This window comes from Dipteris shenzhenensis, chromosome 30, assembly GCF_047967505.1.
Source record: "Dipteris shenzhenensis isolate YYH24624 ecotype China chromosome 30, Dip_SZ_1.0, whole genome shotgun sequence".
Classification (NCBI taxonomy): domain Eukaryota; kingdom Viridiplantae; phylum Streptophyta; class Polypodiopsida; order Gleicheniales; family Dipteridaceae; genus Dipteris; species Dipteris shenzhenensis.
Genome location: NC_141625.1, coordinates 41,184,825 through 41,206,258, shown reverse-complemented (window position 1 = coordinate 41,206,258; position 21,434 = coordinate 41,184,825). Strand labels below are relative to the sequence as shown.

Below are 21,434 nucleotides of genomic sequence, written 5' to 3'. Positions count from 1 at the left end.
TGGACGAACCGTAACAACAAGGAGAACATCATTCATGAATGCATCGTGGACGCCGCTACACCACAAATTCCATTTCTACCGTCACATTGGCTTATCCGTTCATCAAGGATGCTTCAGTTCAAACCCATGCATGGCCTTTCTCTCCTCTCCTCTCCTCACGTGGACCAATCAACACCCTCCATCGTTTTTCCCTTGCACGTTAACTTCGTGTACGTCTCTCCTTCCCGTTTCCGCTCTTTAAAGCATACTTGCACACGAGATACGAATGCGTCGATCGTGATCTTATTTATTGTGAACTAGATTATCATCATACCAGGCCTTTTATGGATCTCATGGAGCACTTGACAAGCTACAAGGAGCGCCGGCTCTTTGCAAGGAGCTCTATGTGAGCTACAGAGTGCTGCGGAGTTCTAGGTGGTTTTTTTATAAAAAATTGGCTGGATGGAAGCTCTAGATACCTGCTCAGAGCCACATGGCAAACGTGGATTGGTTGGAGGTGTAATGGTGCACGAATGCTCAAATCCACACTCTCTGAAATGGAGGTGCCAATTTGACCACCAATGGCGCTCCAAATACACCTCGAAATATGTGCAAGCGTCCAACCGGCAAGTAATTAGCAACCAACCACACATTGTTGGCATCATGTACATAGGGCCTAACCAAGCAACTTCTTCGAGGCATTACCCTTTTGATAAAAATGAAAAATCATTAGTCCGACGCCATCAATTTGTAAAAAAACCATGTAAACAAGTGCAACCAAACAAACATTTAGAATATTTGAAATTGTATATTTTTTTCTATAAAGGGTTCCCCTGTTACGAACATGTTGTCTCCTCATGACATACATACGTGTGCCTCTCTTAAACCAATATTACTTCTACCTTCTCCTTTGCATCCCCACTTTAAAGTTGTCCACATATTTGGAGTTTTTTAAATAACTTTGTAGGGTTTTCTCTTAAAATCAATAGCTAGCGCATCACAAATTTTTGAAGGCTTTACTTTGTTTTTAAGTGCATCGAAATGGAAATCTTCTAGTCTAACTAGCATTAAACCTCGATCTTTTCTAAACACTTCTATGTTCAAAAAAAAAAAAACTATGAAATTTTGTGAAACCTTTTAAATTCACATGTTTAGAGGTTTTTCCTCAGAGGGCTCACTGTTCTGTTGTTCCCACATGTTGGGTCAGCTGACGGAGTTGTATCTCAAGTTTATGGATTAGAATCTGGACATTTCAATTGGGTAGAAGAGCTTTGAGCATTGTAAGCCCTGGTACGTCTTAAGACGGGAATGTTTGTTATTTCAAAACACACATAGACTTTGACCTGGCTGACAAGATATGAATGACTCAAGATCTGGTTGTGTTGGAGCATTGCTCCATGGGGATCGATGCCCATGTCTCCCCAATGAATGTGCAGTCTATAGGTCACTTAGATCCTCATCATGTGTTGCAAGGGAGAGCAGGTTTTGTAGCCTTGATTTGAAAGCTTCAACAACTTTGAGGGTTTTTGAGACCTTTTTTTTCTTAATAAAGCAAGTCAATATGCAAAAATTTATAATTCACATGACATTAAATACATGTTTTTTTGTAAACAATACAACAAGCCATTTTTAATACAAGTGCAACTCTTTGTTAGACTCTCGAGAGTGCTATCGCATCAAATAAACATGCTCTAAGGTGCAAAAAATTCTTCCTTATAATTTCTGGTCATCATTCACTTTGTATTTAGGACATGTGCCCTTTGATTGATCAAGTCAACCTTCAAACGAGTTCCCCCATGGTACTTTCTATTTTGTATATAAATATTTTTAAAGATCGCCAAAGTTTGGGCCATAGGTCTTTAAATTTCCATATCATGGCATAATAAGAAATGAATTCACATAATTTGATGCCCAATGCTTGGAGTGCCATACTAATATGAAAATCGCATGAAGCCATACAAATCGCCAAGGTCCGCACTACAACAAACATAGGCATTTTGCAATTCTTAGTTTTTTGAATTTGATGAGTGTCAAAACAAGCATCGATCTATTTGCTAAAACTTAGCATCGATATAAGTTTCTACTAATTTTTGGGGTCTTTTTTCTTTGGAAAAATAAGTGCTTTCATGTCAATCTTATATTTATGCACGTATATGTCATCAACACTCTATCAGTGAGGTTCATGGTTTTTCATAAGCTGCTCATCTTCATGCAATTAAACCTCAATTAAACTTTGTTTTTTGTGTTTATGACTAGGATATAGCGACAATAAGATTAAGTTCAATAGCATCTATAGTCAAAATTGGCAACTATGTAATTTTACAAATGGAAACGAGATTAATCAACTTTTTCTTTAACATAATATATAGATATATATCATGGAGGGAGAAAGGGTGAGGGTGCGAGAGATAGGGTGGAAATGTTAGGGGTAAGTGGGAGGTGGTATGGGAGTGGAGAGCTCTTTAAACAATGAAATGAAAATGAGGGACCATTCTTTTATATAGGGCCCACAATCCTAATTTTTAAAAATACTTGTTTCAATAAAAACTCTAAAAAAAGTAAAATTAGTGCAACCTTGAGCTAATACTTATAATTAACATCCAATAACACAAAATTTCTCATTTATATTGCAACTCATGGCCATTATACATTGGCTTTACTACAAATCACATAACTAAAATTACAAAGAAATTCTGAAACTTATGCATGGGCATCCACATTGGAAGAGTCTACACCATCATTTTCATCAGTCTCCACCCACATGCGCCCTTGTCTATGATGGGTTGCATGCCACCTTGCATGATTATGTCTTGCATTTGATGAGTTGTATATTCTTCTTCGATGTTCCGCTTTAACATCTTGCACTACATGGGACACTAAGGACTCTTTGAATGCTAGTGTTGTAGCTGCTCTTATTTCAATACATCTGTACCACCATTGAACCAATTGAACCATTGGGGTTAACTTAGTTCTACCACCCCTGTGTTGGGTCACTCTATTATATGCACAACATGCTTGCCAATGCAATCTTTCCATGCCCTAAGTGGACCACACTCCGATGCTTCCATAATTCCATGCCATGTATGGTGCATGAGCATATAAAATGTGCTGCCAAATATAAAAACAAATTAGTAAATATAGGACCATTCAATATGCACATCTCAATGTCCAAGTTAGAGATTACCATGTACTGTGTGAAATGACTCTTTCCCCAAGCTATCTCCATATTCTGGCTAAAGTCATTCACAACATTGATGAAACACTGTGCATGATGCATCATCTTTGAATCTTTTCTTTCACAGTAAAGGTACCAAGCTATCAAGAGCTAACCACACTCGTGCCTTTTCCAGTCTTACAAGCACGGATCATATGTTAACTAGCAAATAACATATTCTAACAAGCAGATAACATATTCTAACAAGCATAGAATAACATATACTCTAGAAGTTAACTAGAACAGAACATATTCTAAAATTGGCATAGAACATATGCTAACTAGCACAGAACATATGCTAACAAGCATAGAATATCTCTAGAAGTTAACTGAAATAGAACATAGCTAGCATAGAGCATATGAAAACGTATATATAATTACACAAAATGGAGACAATCTAACATAGACACCAAACTATCTAAAAGCAATGAAAAGCTACAATTAAATGAGGCATCAAGGGTACCAAAGGCTAAAGCTTCACTAGCCACCCCAACAACTATGAACAAGACTTTGGGTCACAACTAGTGAGGCCAACATATGCAACCCAAATGAACCAACAACTAGCTAGCCTCAAGTGTGAACCAGAATGACGAAGATAAGATAGCCTCCTTTCCTTGAGGTACTTTCTCACTCACAGAAAGCTAACAGAAAAACATATGCGGTGAGCAAACTTCCTTTCAAAAATACGTATTTTTCGATTAAAAAACACGGCCTAATGTCCTAAACGCAAAAAAATGTGTTTTTTCTCATTGATCAGTTTGCACCTGAAAATCAGCACCTAAAAGATAGCATTTCCAAGTGGAAAGATGCCACTACGAATGTTATCAAAGGAGAACCGTTCGATGTTGTCATCACAATGCTCCCCGAGACCAGAATTGCTTGCTATGTTCCTTGGGCATCATCACTTGCTTGCACAGCAAGGAGCACACACTCAAACCCTTCCATTAGCGATTTTTTTGACTCTTGGAATATCATGCCACAGATTCACTTTGTCGGGAGAGCAAGAAGGTGTTGTCATGCTTAATCCAGGAGTACCATGAAGAGGGCATAACATCTCTAACATGCATGGCAAGAATGGCTTATATTTTTTTGACTTCACTATTCTGGCCAAGATTCTAGAGGGTCAAAAGAGAGCCAAGCTTCAAGAGGCATTCACGATCCAAGTTTCAAACTTGGGTTATAGGCAAAAGGTTGAGTATTGTCACTATTAAACCTTGTATGTTGCATACACTATCAAGTTGCACTGAAATGTTGCTTTGCTGGTGGTTGTAGGTGATGGTCATGTTGCACTTCACTCACCTGAATGCACAGCTCATTGATTACCAATGTGGTTCGTGTGGTGGGGTCCAAGTTAATCATGAGCCAGAGGCTGTCCTTTTTGCTTCACCTGTGATTCTGTGCAGTGTATTCTAAAGATACCTTGCCTCACAGGGCGTATCTTGTTGCCTGATGCATTGGATGTAATAGTTGAGATTCGTGGGAACCATGTCGACACGCTTCTACGTAGCATAGGCACTTCATTTCTTGAGCTTCACGCTAATAGGATTCTTCAAACTCGCTCTCTTCTGCTCGACATCAAGCCTAGTGGCACCTTCATTATAAATAGTGCTGGCTCGATCATAGCATTCAAGCCAAATGCATGATCCTACCATGTACCTCCCATGTACCATGATGGAGTGAGTTGCTTGAGCTCCTTATGGCATAAGTTGTGCTCTAATAAGTGGTTTTGCAACCACAAGGGTATTGAATTTCTTTTTTTGTTGAGCTATTGTATTGTATAAACATAAGATGTGTCCCTAGTGAGTTCTTTGAACTTCCCTACTTGGAACAAATAAATCCAATTTCTTGCAACAGGATTCACTTGCCTCAAATGGTTTGTACTACTTTTAATTTCTATATTTACATGATTTTGAACTCAAATGTAGCATACTTCCACTTTATGTTTTCATTTTAATTCATGTCCTGTGAAGCTTGAGGCACATCAACATTTAGTGTTCCCATTTAATAAACTGTAGCCGAGCTGGAGCCACACTGTGGAAGCCAATGCCACATTGTATGATTGGAATACTTTAAATCAATGAAGTCTATTTGTGGTGTAGCAAAAGTATTATGGTCTACAAGCTTTAACCAAGCTAAACGAGGTTGCAGGCTAGTTGTAATATGAACTCCATTTGCTCAAATAAGAGAGTTGTCATACGATGGACAGTATGGTTTGCATGGAAGCATCATTAACGTTCTTGCTGATGTTGATAGAGCACAGAGAGTACTATCGAGGTTCCATATAGATGACTCAAACAACAGTGGTAGTTGCAATAAGAAGAAAACTAGAGTACACGCACAACTACATGAGTGGAATTGTCTACCCAACATTAACTATCTGTGCTTTCAAAGAACTACTCAAAACACAATTGTACAAAGAAAACAATGTCAAACTGAATCCACAGTGGGTCGACCATATACTTAGCTGGCAAGAGTACATGACAGAACACGAAGAATCTAGAATCAACACCAACGATGAAGATGAAGTACACACAGATACGTTGGTGCATGGTATATATACCGCTCAACAAGTTGTTGACTTTGAGGACAAAACAATTGTAGTTGCTCCTTCATAAGGCTTCTCCCCACTTAGTATCTTCAAAGACAAATACTTTGAAGAGCTAGCATTTCCTACCTTGTTTTATGGACAAAGGAGAACATATAACGTTCCTACATGAACAAGTTACCAAGAAATAGCTCGATGGGAGCTTATAAACAAGGATTGTCGCTTCACATACTCTATAGAGAACCTATTATTCAAGATAGTAAAAATTCTTGTTAGGCAAGTTCTTTCTTCAATGTGGGTTTGATTGAGAAAAGGAAAAATGTGAGGGAAAACACTTGAGCAAGAGACATAGCCCTGGACGCAAACATCAAAAAACTTATACAATCACATATAGGGTATCGAGACTTCACATGCATGTGCACATCCGTAGACTATAAGTACAAGCTAAAGAAAAAGTTTTTTTCAATGATTCAACAATTGGGATGACCTACATTCTTTATTACCTTTTCTTATGCTGAGAGACTTTGGGAACCACTGATGACATGCCTATAGGAACTTGACAACACGACGCAAAGCGCAAAGGGTAGACAAATAGAAAGAGATCTCATTAGATCAAATCTAGTGACCATAGCAAGGTACTATGTCAATAGGTTCCAAGCAGTGAAGAGGTTGCTAAAAACATGACCACGTAATTGTTGGAAAACTATATGAATATTTCTTCGTAACCGAGTTTCAAAACCGTGGTAGCCAACATGATCATGGCCTGTTGTGGATTGAGATTGCTCTGTAGTACGGAGTCTCTACTAATGAGGATATAATCAACTTCGTGAACAAGTATATTACAATAGAAAACTCAATGAAAACACAAACAAGCACTGAACTTCAAACACATAAACACAAAAAAACTTGCATGAGGCAAACAAAACATTGTAGGTTCAGATTCCCCAAACCTCCACTATGCAAAACAATGGTCATCTTGCCACTAGAACCTACTTTGATAATGACTTCCTTAAAAGAGAAGACAAAAAAAATCGAAAGGTCCTTGGAGGATACTTCCACTATGAGTTAATATTTCCAGAGTTTCTTGGCTAAGGTAGGCTTAATAGAAGATGAGTGCATTTACTGCCTTTGAGCGAGAGTGATGACTATGGAATGTGAACATTGACTTATAGTTCGTGCTTAACTCGCATGATGCGGCTGCGTACGGCACCTCGTACATAACAAAAGCAGACAAGGCAACTACACAAGCAATAAAGGAAGCAATGACAACATGCCTAGATACCAATGGCCCCGCATTAGAACGAATACGCAAGGTAGGTAATGATATCCTCAACACACAACAAATTAGCACACAACAAGCTGTGTACGTAGCTCTATCTCTGCCACTGACGAGTAACACAAGAAACTTTGCATACATTAACACAAGTGCCCCCGAAGACCGGATGCTATTGTTGAAGCAACGTTTCTAGTTAGAGCAAAATGGACCCAGAAAGTACAGATGTTTTCTTTGCAAACCCAATTAAAAGTACACTAATGTGTCGAAAGCATGCAACACCTTTGCCTAGCAGACTACACAGCATGCTACATTGGCGACAAGAAAGTATTGCACAAGAGGAAATGTCCTAAATAATCCGTGCATAACATATTAGTGCACAACAAGTTGTGTATGTAGATCTATCTCTTGCCACTGATGTGAGCAGCACAAGAAACTTCGCATACATTAAGACAAGCGCCCCCGAAGATCGGATGCTATTGCTAAAATGATGTTTCTAGTTAGAGCAAATGGACCCAGGAAGTACATATGTTTTCTTTGCAGACCCAATTAAAAAGTACACTAATCAAACCGAAAGCATGCAACACCTTTGCCTAACAGACTACACAACATGCTACATAGGCGGCAAGAAAGGATTGTGCAAGAGGAAATGTCCTAAGATAATTTGTTTCAACAGTTACAATATAGCAAAGGACCCTGAACATCATTATCTCAAACTATGCCTCCTATACTTGCCATTTATTAAAAAAGAACACGTGCTCAACGATTTACATCCAAGATGGCATGACAAATACAAAGAAAACAGACAGACAATAGAGCACAATAGAATACAATACAACAAGCTGTCAGCAGAGGAAAAAAATAAATCTATCAATGCTGCCACTCACGGTTACATTTACATCAAGCGACTCCGAGACCATGAACATTCATGAAGGCATGGACCTAGCTCTTGAACTCGATCTACAACATCTAAAATGAGGAAGTACATCGACTACAAAGTTCAAGTACAAAACGATGCCAAATAAAGAATTTTACTACAAGCTCAAACAATTGACACAACAACAAAGGCTCCTACTCGAGGATTTGATGCTCAAAAAATGGATAAAAAATAACGATCAAATAAACTTGTTTCTCACTAGCAATGGCAGCGGAGACAAGAAAGAGATTCACATTGCTCCTTATTGTCCAAGCCCTCCTGCAACATTACAGCCATAAGGAAACGTCAGACACTGAACTTCCCAGAGTTCTTCTTCTGGCATATACTGGAAGAGTAGCATTCCTCATAGGGGATGCAACCATCCATTCTGCACTACACTTGCCTCTTCTAACATCCGCTTGCACAAGCTTGTCATATGACAAGTTGCAACAACAATCAAGCATGTGGAAGTAATAGTGTTCGATGAAGTTTCGCTAATCGATCAGAACACATTCATCGCAGCATACATGTACATGTGTGAGATAAAACACAATCACCTACAGCCCTTTGGAGGAGTGGGTGTGCTCTTATGTGGAGATTTGTGCCAAGCAAGCCCAACAAAGGATGCATGGATCTTCCTAGATAAGCCTACCAACATGACGATATTGCCATCCATTTGGAATAAACGATTTCAAATATTATGAGCTAACTGAACCCATGAGGCAAACAAACTCATTATGCCTACACATATTAAACAAATTTCGTGTGGTACAGCGAATAGACGAGGACATTGCATACCTTAATGCAAATTACAAAAGGCATCGGATAGGAAAGCACATGATCCCTCACCTCTTCTATACCAATGTAGCCAAAGACAAGCACAATAACGATGTCTTCTCGCTATTAGACTCTAAAGCACATACAATAAAGGCAAAACACACAACACAAGACATGCAGTAATCGATAAAGATCCCCAACGACCCAAAGACAACTACTGGCCTGCATACAGAGCTCAATTTGAAGGAAGGCACGCTAATTGAAATATGCTCCGAAAATTTGGACACCAAAGATGGTGGACTCGTGAACGGTGCTGATGGAACATGTAAAGCTGGCCCAATATCAACATAGTGTGGGTTGATTTCATTTACACCACCATCGGGATAAAGATATGTACACGTAATAGTTACTTGTACAGTGACATAACGCCATGAACTTGGACCCCAATTCTTCTTATAACAAGAGAATTCCAAATTAGGAAGAACAGCCTCAACACTATCACATGGACCCAATTCCCTGTGCAGCCTATTGTAGCAAGAACAATACATCGAGCACAATGGCTATCCATGGATAAGTTAGCTTTCGACCCTTTGAATATAAAAACGCATGGACTCGTATACACAGCACTCTCTCGGATCAAAGATCCAGCTAATTTGTACTTGCTTAACAACATAGAGTCCAGACAAATTATAACATCCTACAAGAAATCACAAGGCTAAAACAACAATGCATATGGAAAACAAAACAAGTTGACCTCTTAGTGGTGGACAAAAACAAGTCCACAAACATACACTCAACATACAATCCCTAAACACAAGGTCCTTCACCACGTATAAACAATGCAAAAGCATCTTGGCCGCAACATTCCTCTGCTTGCAGGAAACACATGAAAACAACCCACACAAAATACAACTCCCTGGATTCACTGTCACATGTGGAGATGGAAGTAATGGAATTGCAACATATTACAAAAACAAACACAGGCTTTTGTACACTGAAAAGCACAAGGAAAATGGCATAGAGATGTTGACAATCCATGAGCACAACAATAAAGACCCATTGGCTATTCTCAACATTTACAAACATCCAAAAACAAAGGCACCTCTCATTACAAAAGCAATTGCAGCCATAATTTCAACAATTCCACGAAACATCAACATATGTGCTCGGAGACTTCAATATAGATCTCAATATTCGTACAACAAGCACATCCACTCTTACATCATTCATGGAAGCTAACAATTTCAATCAATTGATACAAACGCCAACAACAATATAAGATCACATTTGGACAAGGGGAAACAACTTCAAACAACAAACATGAACAAATTACATTTACTAGTCCGAACACTCCCTCATTTACACTTCAATTCCATACAATTTAAGAGGCTTTGGGCATGCCATTTGAATGGAATTCATCTTGTTTATATCGTGATTCACCTAACGATCAATCTCCGGCCACTCTCTGATCGGGCGAGCGTGATGGCTTTGGCATCTTCCATGTGCCATTTCTCCACGTACCCCAGCTCCGTGTTGTCATCCACGGACACGCGCACCCGATAAAACGTTGTGAGTCTGAAGAATGCCCTGGTGAAGCTTTTCCTACAGTTTTGTCCATCCGGGAGTCTATTGCAAATTTCCTCGCCCCAGATGTATCTGAACTTCTCTTGCATAGTCACCGGACCGCCCGTCCTGTTGATGAACTTCACCATTCTCTAGAGACTTGCGTCGCAGTTGCACAAGAAGTATCCCTCAAACGGAAGAGGAAGCCTGATCTGGACCGCGCCCCTTTGGAATTAAGGCTCAAGCCAAAGCTCTTGAATAAGACCAACGGCGCAATTAGAATGATGCGAGCCCAATACAAGACGCAGAAACTCGTCCGGCATGTGCTAGCAACTGCCTTCGGCTTCGTTCTTAGACAGAGAAGGAAAGAAACTGCGGGACTCGTCGACTTGAGGACAGAGCTTACCTCAGTACAGAACAATCGAACGTGCATTCGCTGAAGCCGAGGATCCGGTGTATAAGTCTACGAATGTTGCGGTTACAACGTTGTGTGATTAAATAGAGGGAAGCATTTGGCTTGGAAAGAGGGAGCTGGAAGGCAAGAGATGATCGTTGAAGCAGATGCGTGAAACGGCATGTTGGGTCAAGAGCAGGAGAGGAGGCAGCTGCTTCTTGACTAGCCAGCTAGCTTCACCATAGCTTCTTCTTCACTACATTTCAATGAGGTAGTCGATAAAGCCAGCGACAAAAACCGAGCGAGGTAAGAAAAGAGAGCAGCGAAAACCAAGAGCGTACACTTTACATAGTTGAAGTCATGATTCCAACATGCAATTGAAAACATGATGTTGCATGCCTATCCTATCAAGTAACACATTTAACATCGTCCATCTAAGAAATACATGGTCCATTAACAAATTAAACATTAATGTTTTGACTTGAAGGACATTAAAATAAATAGTGATGTTGTATGTAAAGTCATGCAAAAAGGCAAAAATAATAAAATAAAGCAAGCATTTGCCTTCTTGCAAATGGGAAAATAATAGTCCCATCATCACCAACCCCATGTGGCTATATTGTACCCCAAGTGTTCCTTTATGACTTTGTTCTATGGAGGGATCCCAACATTCCCCTCCATCTTAAAACTATTTAGGAAGATAAACAATCCACCCAAAAAATTTGTAAGAACAAAAAATTTGCAAGAATGATCTTATTGGACCTCTATGAAACAAAGGTTTAAAGTTGAAATAGGCTATATCCATTTCGTTCCACCGAGCATCATTTTTACATTCATAGTGGCCATATAGTATTTACAACAACAACCATTCACCCTTCAAAATTTTTCTATCCAATTTATACAAGAGGAAAAAAGGATGCATTATAGAACATTATTTGGATGTTGACTTATGTCCTTTAAGCATGGTGATGGAACTCTTTTCAAATTCACCTTCAACTTACCTCCACAATGGTGTCCACGTTTCTTTGACTTCATTTGTGACTTTTGTTTCCTCCCCATTTGAAGTGCAAAGAGAAACAATGAAAGCCCCTTTTTCAGGTAAGTAACCTTCATATTGAAAAGCACTTTTAAGTGTTGCCACATCAGACCTCAGACCATGTACACGAGCAGATGGAATCATCCTACACAATGGTATTCGTGGACACTCATCAGAGCCAAGGAGTCTGCATCTGCCAATGACATCACCTCCTCTTGCCATCTCCACCTCCATTTCTGCAAGATCGACATCTATCTCTTCATCCTCTTGTGGAAGTGACCGCTCAATTTATTCATCCATACCTTGAATTGCAACACTATCCACTTCAAGAACCTCTCTTTCGTTCCCTACATTGTCATGGACAGATCCCTCACTCGGGGGGCACTCTCTTTTCCTTCTTTGTGCCCTTGCAGTAGTGGCAAGAGGAGGCTTTTTGTTTTCACAAAGCTTCAAAACCCTCTTCTTGATCATGATTCCAAGACTGAAATCCACCAATAACAAAAAGCAATCCATGATGAAAAAACAATCAATCCGTTATTTTTCAAGCATTTGCTATATCAAGGCAGGCCAAAATTCACCTTTTTGCTCAAGCCCCAACAAATGGCTCCAAAAGTAAGCACGAGCACAACACTAATATGCCCTCCTAAATCTGCACGAGGAACAACCTTTTGCACAGCGTATTAATACACTGAGCTAAAACTTGCAAATTGCCTTATTTAATAACATCTGAAATCTTGCCTTCCTCAAGCGCAAATCTGGAATTTCCATAATGTTTGGAACTATGCATTAATACGCTGTGTTCTGGCCAACAAATTGTTGCCTAAAACACATCATTCTTGCCAACAAATCACCTCAATGTCCAAATTGATAAAAGGCAAACTTTAAAATCTTTGTAGCATGAGAAAATGGTAGAACATTTGGAAAAAAGTAAGATTAAAAGGTTTTCAACCACGTATTAATATGTGTGCTCTACTAATGAAAAAAATGCGTTTAGAGCTTGCCTAAAAGGCCTTCATTCCAAACTTGTTATCATGGTACTTGATTTTATCTCCACGGCTCTAGTTGAGTTGGAGACGAAGATTTGATCAAAAAGCTCTGTGATCTGTGAGGAAGTGGCAATTCAAAGAGTGATTTAATTAAAGAGGAAGCGATAATTCAAACTAAGAGGAAGTGATAATTCAAGCATAAACTACTTCCTCACATGCAAGGAAGTCATTTTAGCTTGCTTTGATACGAGAGTTTGGCACCGCATTTAATACGCAGTGCTCAAGCATGAAAGGGCGAAGATATATGTCGGTTTCATGGATAAAGAGCTTGTAGAGAAGGCACTCATTTTAGCTTATATAATACACTTTGGCACCGTCTATTAATACGCAGTGCTCAAGCCATGAAAGGGAGCTGCCTTCCTTTGCATCCCGATAAAGCTGCCATGCTTTCCCTCCCTTGAGCCCCCTGCAAAGAGTGCAAGGAGCGCAAAACCAAAACGGCTCTAAGTTTCTAACCTTGCCATAGAGAGCTGAAGTGGGCATGAAGATATGAACTTAGAGAACTGAAGTGGGCATGAAGACACTCTATAGCAACGCTATGACCACTTTATAGCAACACGAAATAAAGGCACTAGTAAAAGCAAGTGGGAAGAAAAGAGCAATTGAATGACGGTCGACAGAGGCATGCAACCAATAGTTTGAAGCTTAGAGATGCTTTGAAAGACAGCAGCCATGCAGTAAGCTTAGAGACGCTTTCGAAGACAGCAGCCATGCAGTAAGCTTCCACCTAACCTGTAGCAAGAAAAGTCCATTGAGCACTCGTGGGTAGATCTGGAGCAGACGAAGCTCAACAAGGACAATCGGAGCTTGAGGGTTTGCATGCAATCTGCAAGGCAAAGACTTGAAGAAGCTTATCTTCTATGAGTAGAAAGAACTCCACAACCCACTCACGAACAAAGGACATCTCAAAGCTTGGCCATCTCCAACGAGCTATGGAAAGAGAGAGAAAGCTCAACTAGAGATAGAGCTTAAGCTCGAAAGGAGGAGTAGAGTGAAGGGTAGAGGTATTCTAACGGCACAAGGAAGGAGTAGAGTGAATGAGGAGAAAGTAAGAAAGGCGCAAGGAGTAGGAGCACAAAACCGAAATGGTGAAACATTATGAAGCTCAAAACATTATGAACACAAACATTATGAAGCTCAAAAGTCTTGAAGGTTTTGACCTTGCCAACCGGCGACACCAACAGGACTTGGCTTGAAGCAACAGGAGTTTGGAGTTGAGTGTGGGCAAAGTTTTGGGAAGTGGGTGCCATGAATTGCAAGCAATGCTACAAAAATATGTAAGGAGCAAGAGTACGGCACGCTAAATTAAATACGAGGAGGGCGAAAAGCAGTGATTTGGAAGAGAGACAACTAGAAGTTGTGATGTGGGACTTAGAAGTTGCGAGACACTATAGAAATTAGGATGAGAAATTTGCAAAAGTTATGAGACGCAACAGAATTTAGGATAAGAAATTTGAGAAAACAACATGAGATTTTGAGTGTCGGTAGGAAACCAGCAGCAGGCAAGCAAAATCCACCTCCCAGCAAACCGCCAACTCATCGAGCACACAGGACAGGCGTTGTGGGCATAAGCAGAATAATAATAATAGCATGAGATGGCCAGCTTGGAGAGAAGGGCATTGGGATTTGCAATCATTAGCCCATGAAGACTCAAGAGCTTGGACCCTCTCATCATCAGAAGAAGAAGCAGAAGAAGAAGAGATCGGATAAGGAAAAAATGCATCTTGCAGCATCATCTCAATCCTCTTCTTCATCATCATCTACATCATCCTTTCCAGAGTCTAGCTACATCACCCAGTTCCAACTCCTATTGTTTCTCCAAGTTTCTCGTTGCACACTTGGTGAAAAGAAGTGGGATGGCAGGAGGAAAAAGGAGGAGGGGGAAGGGGAGAAGAGCGAAGATGCTTGAGAGCAAGCTTGAAGCAAAGCCTGAAGTGAAAATGGAACTGACATTTTCATTGAACGTCAGTTTTCAGCATGAGTACATCGCTTCATTGAATGTCAGTTTTCATTGAGTTAGGGGCATCAGATTTTCATGAAAACTGATAGATGGAGCGTCAATTTTACGTGAAGATGGCAGCCGCTTTAGATTATCAGTAGCGGATTCATAGAATGCTTAGTTCTCAGTTAGGCAGAACACTCGGTTATGCATAATTATTAGCATGAAGTTAGAAGTTAGCTTGATGGACAGCTAGATCATTATCATGATAGTTAGAAGTTAGCGTGAAGTTAGAAGATCATAGTTTTGTTGATGGATAGTTACAAGATCGTAAAAATGAAGTTAGAAGTTGGCATGATAATAGAAGTTAACATGAAGTTAGTTGTTCACACTCTCGAGCTTCAATATCGACATCATCAATTGGTAGCTCATTGCATGAGTTGTAGGTTGCTTCCAAAGTGGCATGAAGAAAAGGAGTGGTGGGCTACCTCCAAAGTGATGGGCAGAGATTCACATAATTAATACATATCTGGCAATGTGCACCATCTATTGGTCTATTTTTTTAGACTGTTCTCCTACTAATAAATATAGCGCATCATGTACAAGTTCACAGAATAAATTCGTATCCACCTTTGCAATATAATAATAATATCAATTTAAAATGATAAATTCAAGATTAACACACGTATTCATCCTTGTCACCTTTCTCCACTTCTCGTCACCTTCTACTAGTAGCTTTGCAATTCTCAAAGCTCTCCATTTCTTGACACCTTCTATTGGTTTTGCAATTCTCCAAGGCCTCCCCTTCTCGTCACCTTCTACTGGCTTTGCCTTATGTTCTTCTATCTAAGACAATAGAATGGCACCTCAAACTATTCTACTGAAATATCTCCAATCTCAAACACTTGCTATTAGATATGATATTGAGTTTTGTGAGGTTGCATTAATAGACATTAAGGACCATTTTGCCATTGGAGATCAGGGGATTCAAGTATGTCAATAGATTGGAATTGAAGATGTTGCTATTTGTCAACCTTTGGTGGATTTGGAAGGGGGAGAGAAAGGGTTCAGATTGGATGGCCGAACCCATCAACATTTCATGGTGGTCATAAGAAAAATAGTGTCAAATGCATCATCAACTTCTGTTGAAGAGGTTAGTGTACTTACAATGTTGCAAAGGCTTCCATTGTCTAGCTCTTTGCATGTCACCTTTTCAAGTACGCAATCAATGCATGTCATGCAAGAACTTCCAGCGAGATATGATAGATATGTTTTGTTTGAGCTACCACCAATAAGTTCAAGCTCTCCTATGAAAGGAATGGATCAGAGGTGTGATGGACATATTTGGACAGAGTATACAACAACAAGAGTTTTTTAGAGGTGTTGTAAGATTTGGCAGATGTGGAGGTTATTTGAGGTGTTATGATGTGGATTGTGCTTACAATGAGCACACTGGTTTAGTAAATGAAACACAGTGGAAAGGCAAGCTAAAGAAGACACCCTCTATAGGGCCACTCAACAAGGAGATAGGAACATTAGTTTGCAAGCATTGTGGTGAGTCACTAGAGTGTGTAGAACCATGTGCTGCAATCATGTACTATTGTCTCCCGCATGACCATGAAAGAGTTACTAGATGCACAATTCATATGGGTATGCACAACCACCCTATGGAACAAGGGATCTCAAGGCAAAAAAGACAACAGGTTGAGGACATGGTTTTGATGCATGCTAAGGTGTCTCCAAATGCATCCTGTAAGAACATTGAGATGACAGTTAAAGAGACATATTGATGGATATGTTGCTTGTTGATAAAGACACTAAGCATGAAGAATTAACTGAGACAAGGCTTAATGAAATGTTGAAAACAATAACCCCTTTGTGCCATCGGAGGCACCTTCAAAGATCTATTGAGTGTGCAAGAAAGAATTCTTCCATTGGTGATGGAGGCTTGGATGCAATCCTTGCCTTGAAGAAGAGGTGTACTTATCCTTTCGTGCAAAGTATATTGTTTCCTAGCCAACTACAAGATAAGAGTCAACCTCATATTTTTAAAATGTCCTCTATAGGCCCTGCCTCTGGAGTGGATCTTGTTAATAGAATGAGGCCTGGGGGAAATCTTGGTCAAATGTGGGTGCATTTTGATCACATACAACATGTTAAAGGGTGGGCCACTATGGCTGCTCATGTATATGACCCCTTTATATGTGAGCTATTGACCATTGTTACACGTGAGTTTAAAGTACAGAACAAAGATGCATAGGTGCAATTTTGGCACATGTTAAATGAGCAAATGTTGCAAAATGGATTCGAGAAACCAGACTTTCGAGGGTTTATGGCAAATAGTGCTGGTTCAAATTGGTTGGCTGTAAGGACTGTGTACAATGGAGGGCCGAAAAATAGAATGGAGGGAAAGGAGAAAACTTGTATTTTCCATTGGGAAATGAGTATGGTTGATCACACAAGACGCTGCATTACCTCCCAGTTTCAAGAGGAACACAGATCATTATGCCAAAGTTGGAGAAACACAACCACAGATGCCGTAGCAGATGAATGGAAAAATAGGATTAGAAAGTTTTGGTCTCCTACCCATGTGAAGGAAGGTGAATCGACTGTCCTCCAAGTGCGGATGGCCTTTTGGGACATTCGTGTTAGTTAATGGGGAGGCATGTTCTTAATGCAACATGAAAATGTTGGCTTTGTACCTACAGTGAATCTATCTGAGAACAAGCACTCTAGCATTAGAGCGGGTCATGGGTTGCAAAAATATGTGTCTCTATACGAAGCTTCAGTTTTAGATCTTGCAATGAGTGCTTTACAAAGTGCCCATTATCATGCATACATGTTAGGAAAGCACTCTGGGACTGGACCAGATTTGGAGGTTTTGTGAAGACGAGTTTTTGAGGGTAATTCAAGTAGAGCACAACAAAATAAGCTTGTGGATTTGATAGAGGTTGTGCTAGAAGAGGCTGGATTGAACTCTCTACTGAACCCTTGACAACAAGAAGAAAGAGGGGTTTAGGATTACCTAGTGAGGAGCATGAACTAGATAGTCATCGTCCCGAGTACATCACAGTGACAACAAATAGAGTGCTTGGTAAAAGAGGAAAGCCAAATATAGCAAGCCATTTAGGTCAACTAATTTGTAAAGAGACAGATGTGCATGTTGCTGATTGGGCAATATGGAGAACTGATCCACACAGTGTTGTCACATGCTTTGGGTACATGAAAGATATGCGAAGGAGGTGTGGGGTGTTGATTAATGCACAAGGTAGATGGGTTGATCATGGAGTGCCTGCACCATGCTTCAAAGGTAGAAGACAATATCCAAATGGAATCACAGAGCAATTTATCTGGTTTTGCAATACAACAGTGACCCATACTTGGAACGTGGATCGATCTATTCAAGGTGTGCCAGGGGATTCACCTAGTGTGTGGAAGGTTGCTGAGGGAACCTCTCTAAGTATTGAAGAGAGAGCTGAATTGATAAAAGCAGGCTTTGTCCTTGAGGATGTTGGGCAAGGTGATCCAGTGCAACAAGGCAACACAGTAAGCCATGCACGTCCATGTCATCGTGATGGAAAGATTGTGAGATGGAGATCAAAATTGAGTAAGGAATTCAAAGAAAGGACTGTGAAGGCAATGATAGAAAGTGGCAAGGTTTTGAAAGAGGATATCATTGTTCCAAATGTGTTGCATGTGTTTCACGTGCGGACTCCAGGCTCAATAGCTAAGAAGGTTAGTTATGCTGTGACAACTGTGGAGTTTCCACGTTGCACTTGTTTGGACTTCGCACAACGTGATGCAAAAAAGAATGCATAAATGTCTTGCAAACACATATACTTCATATTCATTTCGGTGCTCGGCCTCATTGCAGAAGTCCATCAATTCATGCATCGGGCTGCACTTACAAAGGTGGAGTTGTTTCATGCCTTAGCCGGTGGTCGAAACCTTGCACGCATGGAGTAGGTGCACAAGAAGTTGGCAAAATACTAACATGTGTAGAGTGTATGGAGAATGGTAGCAATGTATAGGAGATGAAAAAATATCCCTGTCTCAATTTTGGTAATGTTTTGCACATACAATAACAAGGATTTGTGGGTTTGGTATATCAATACCTTTAGTCTTTACAAATGTTTGAAAGTAAGTAGAGCCAAACAAGTGTGGAGTAGATGAAAGAAACATCTCTATATTTCTTTAGTATCTATTGCATAAACATGTCATGGACACTTTTTATAAGTGCAAGGTCGATAGGCTGTGATTTTCATATACATGGAAATAATGAAGATCTTTTGGTTTGGACTAGCTTCAATACCTTTGGTATTTCACTCTACTATGCATGAACTTTTTTTCCATTAAAATACTGGATGCATTATGAAATATGTTCTAGCAAGTACGTGAAAGTGGACTGATGGGATTTGATTGTTTGAGAACTAATTTGGCATCACTGCTTGCATGGCTTAATTCTTTGCATGGCTTCCTTGCTGTTACTAAATGCTTTCTCTAATGCTTACCCCATTTCCATAAATTTAAGGTGCCATGATTAAGGAGACTGTGAAACTCTTCTATCCTCAGATTATTCATGAAAAATGTGTGTGGCTTTGAAGTAAAATACAGTGTCATGCAAAAGCCAAAATAAAAGTTTATTTCTATGCTCATATGATGTTAGGATAGATGGATTAAAGGTTAGGAAAATAATCCAAAAATTGAAGCTTCTTATGCTCCTTTTATTTGTTGTAAATAAGAAATAGATGCATATATAGATAGATTTTGATCATCCATGTGAGAGGTAATACATATATAGATAGATTTCATTCATCCATGTGAGACGTAATGGATCTTTAGAGGTGCCTATAATGAGAAATAGGATGCTTAGAGCCTACAAAAATGAGTAGCAACTTTCCCTACACCACACTTTTGGCCCTTTCATGTTTTCAATTGTATTTGATGTTGGTTACAATATTCTTTCCCCAATACAATAAATGAATGATTTGGATGGTCTGCTCACTTTTTTATGCTCGGTGTAATAGCTCTGCTCGGTTTTTCTTGCTCGCTTTTTGGTAACCCTCCATTTCAATTAAGCGTGTAAGGCTTCCCAAGCTTCTACGGCAATAGACCCCAACTTCCATGCCTTCTAGCAAGGGATTTTTTGCTACTCAATTTCCATGGGGTTTCATGTCACAGCCTTCGTTCCTTCCTAGGCCTTACTTCTTAATCGCTATTGTAACAAACTATTAGTAGAAGGATTTTCATCCTCACCACATCAACTTCATGACTAAGAGCTATTTATCAATATATAAGAGATGTATGAGCTACGATAAGAGATGAGACTAACTAATATAGTTAAGATGTATGCACGAGACAAGACAATTTTCCTATCTTGTGGATCTTTTAACTTCTTAATATAGTTCTCTCATCATTCTCTCATATTTGTTACTAGTCAAGTATAGGACTAAACAGAGGATTTCATCATAGGAGCCACCCCATGAAGTAAAAGATTTCCTTTTATGCTTCATGCAAGGGTGAAACATCGGCATTCATTTCTAAGACAAGGTCCAAGAGCATGACATGTAGCAAATTGATGTCCTACCATAGAATAGAGTTTGAGAAGTTTGAAGTGTTTGAGAATGGCAACAAAACTACATAAACCATCATTCCCAACCAACATGGTAGTAGGGCCTTGCTATAAAAACTCTTTGAGTTTACATTGATACGACATTGATACTAAATGAAGGAGTTCCTCTCAAATTGACAATTCTTAGAAATCAATAAATTATCAAATTTAAAATGTTCACTAAGGATGGCTCATTGGTTGGTTATCCTAGCTTTAGGGACAAGGAAAAGCTTGATGTGTCCAACTATCCTCTTTAAAAGATGAAGGTACTTTGGTGTCAATTGGTTGGCATAGGTGTCTAGCGAATCATCAGTGGAATAGACTTGAGACTCAAAGACCTTTAAAAAGCCATTAAAGTAGTGAGTTTGCAACAATAGATTGAGTTATAGTAGAAGATTGGGTAGTGTGTGTAGAGGCCTTGGCAATCATTATTGGCACTATTGTAGACACTATCCTTTTCTCACATTGAAGTATTTAAAACATTAGCTAAATCATGTAAGGTGCTCAAGGACTTTTTTAGGCAGATAGCATTGTGACATGAGTACTGAGAAGCATGAGCAAAGAGACGATGAAGGAAGTAGATGTTACACTAGAGCTCAGCAAAGGTTAAGAGGGTGGTAGCAGCAAGGGTAAGTGAGGTTATGAGGTTAGCATATAGAGTGGTTAGATATGGAATGTTGGATGTCAGATAGGCCCTATCATCCTTCGACACTTCTTTTTGCAGGTGCGATGGGATCATCAACTGAATCAGAAGGACTCCGACTTAGCCCTATCTTCTGAAAGAATACATCAATCCTTTGGTACCAAGCTCTAGGAGCCTGTTTCAGCCCGTATAACACCTTCTTCAACCTACAGACCTTTAATGGGGACCCTAGATCTTGAAAGCCCAGTGGCTACTCCACGTATACCTCCTCCTACTATTATCGCAAAAACTCTCGGATGTAATTTCTTTTGTTTTAATTTCAATGTAGTACCATTATCGCCAAAAGTATTGTTGGCTATTTTGGTAGTAAAAGTGGCTCTAATGAAGAATGAATGGCATATTTCTACCCTCGTTCATATTTTACTGCAATCATAGGGATCGTTGCACAAGAAATTGTTGAAAAAACTATTCTTACTGTAGTGAAAATGGTTCCAATAA

General features: G+C 39.6%; 1 long non-coding RNA gene across 1 annotated transcript; it reads right to left on the bottom strand.

The window, feature by feature from the left end:
• Positions 1 to 10,015: 10,015 nt before the first annotated feature.
• On the bottom strand, positions 10,016 to 10,909 carry LOC147882129 (uncharacterized). Its single transcript, XR_015543977.1, has 2 exons — positions 10,674 to 10,909; positions 10,016 to 10,520 (listed from the first exon to the last, which is right to left on the bottom strand). It is a non-coding gene; the product is annotated as an uncharacterized LOC147882129 (long non-coding RNA).
• Positions 10,910 to 21,434: the final 10,525 nt, after the last annotated feature.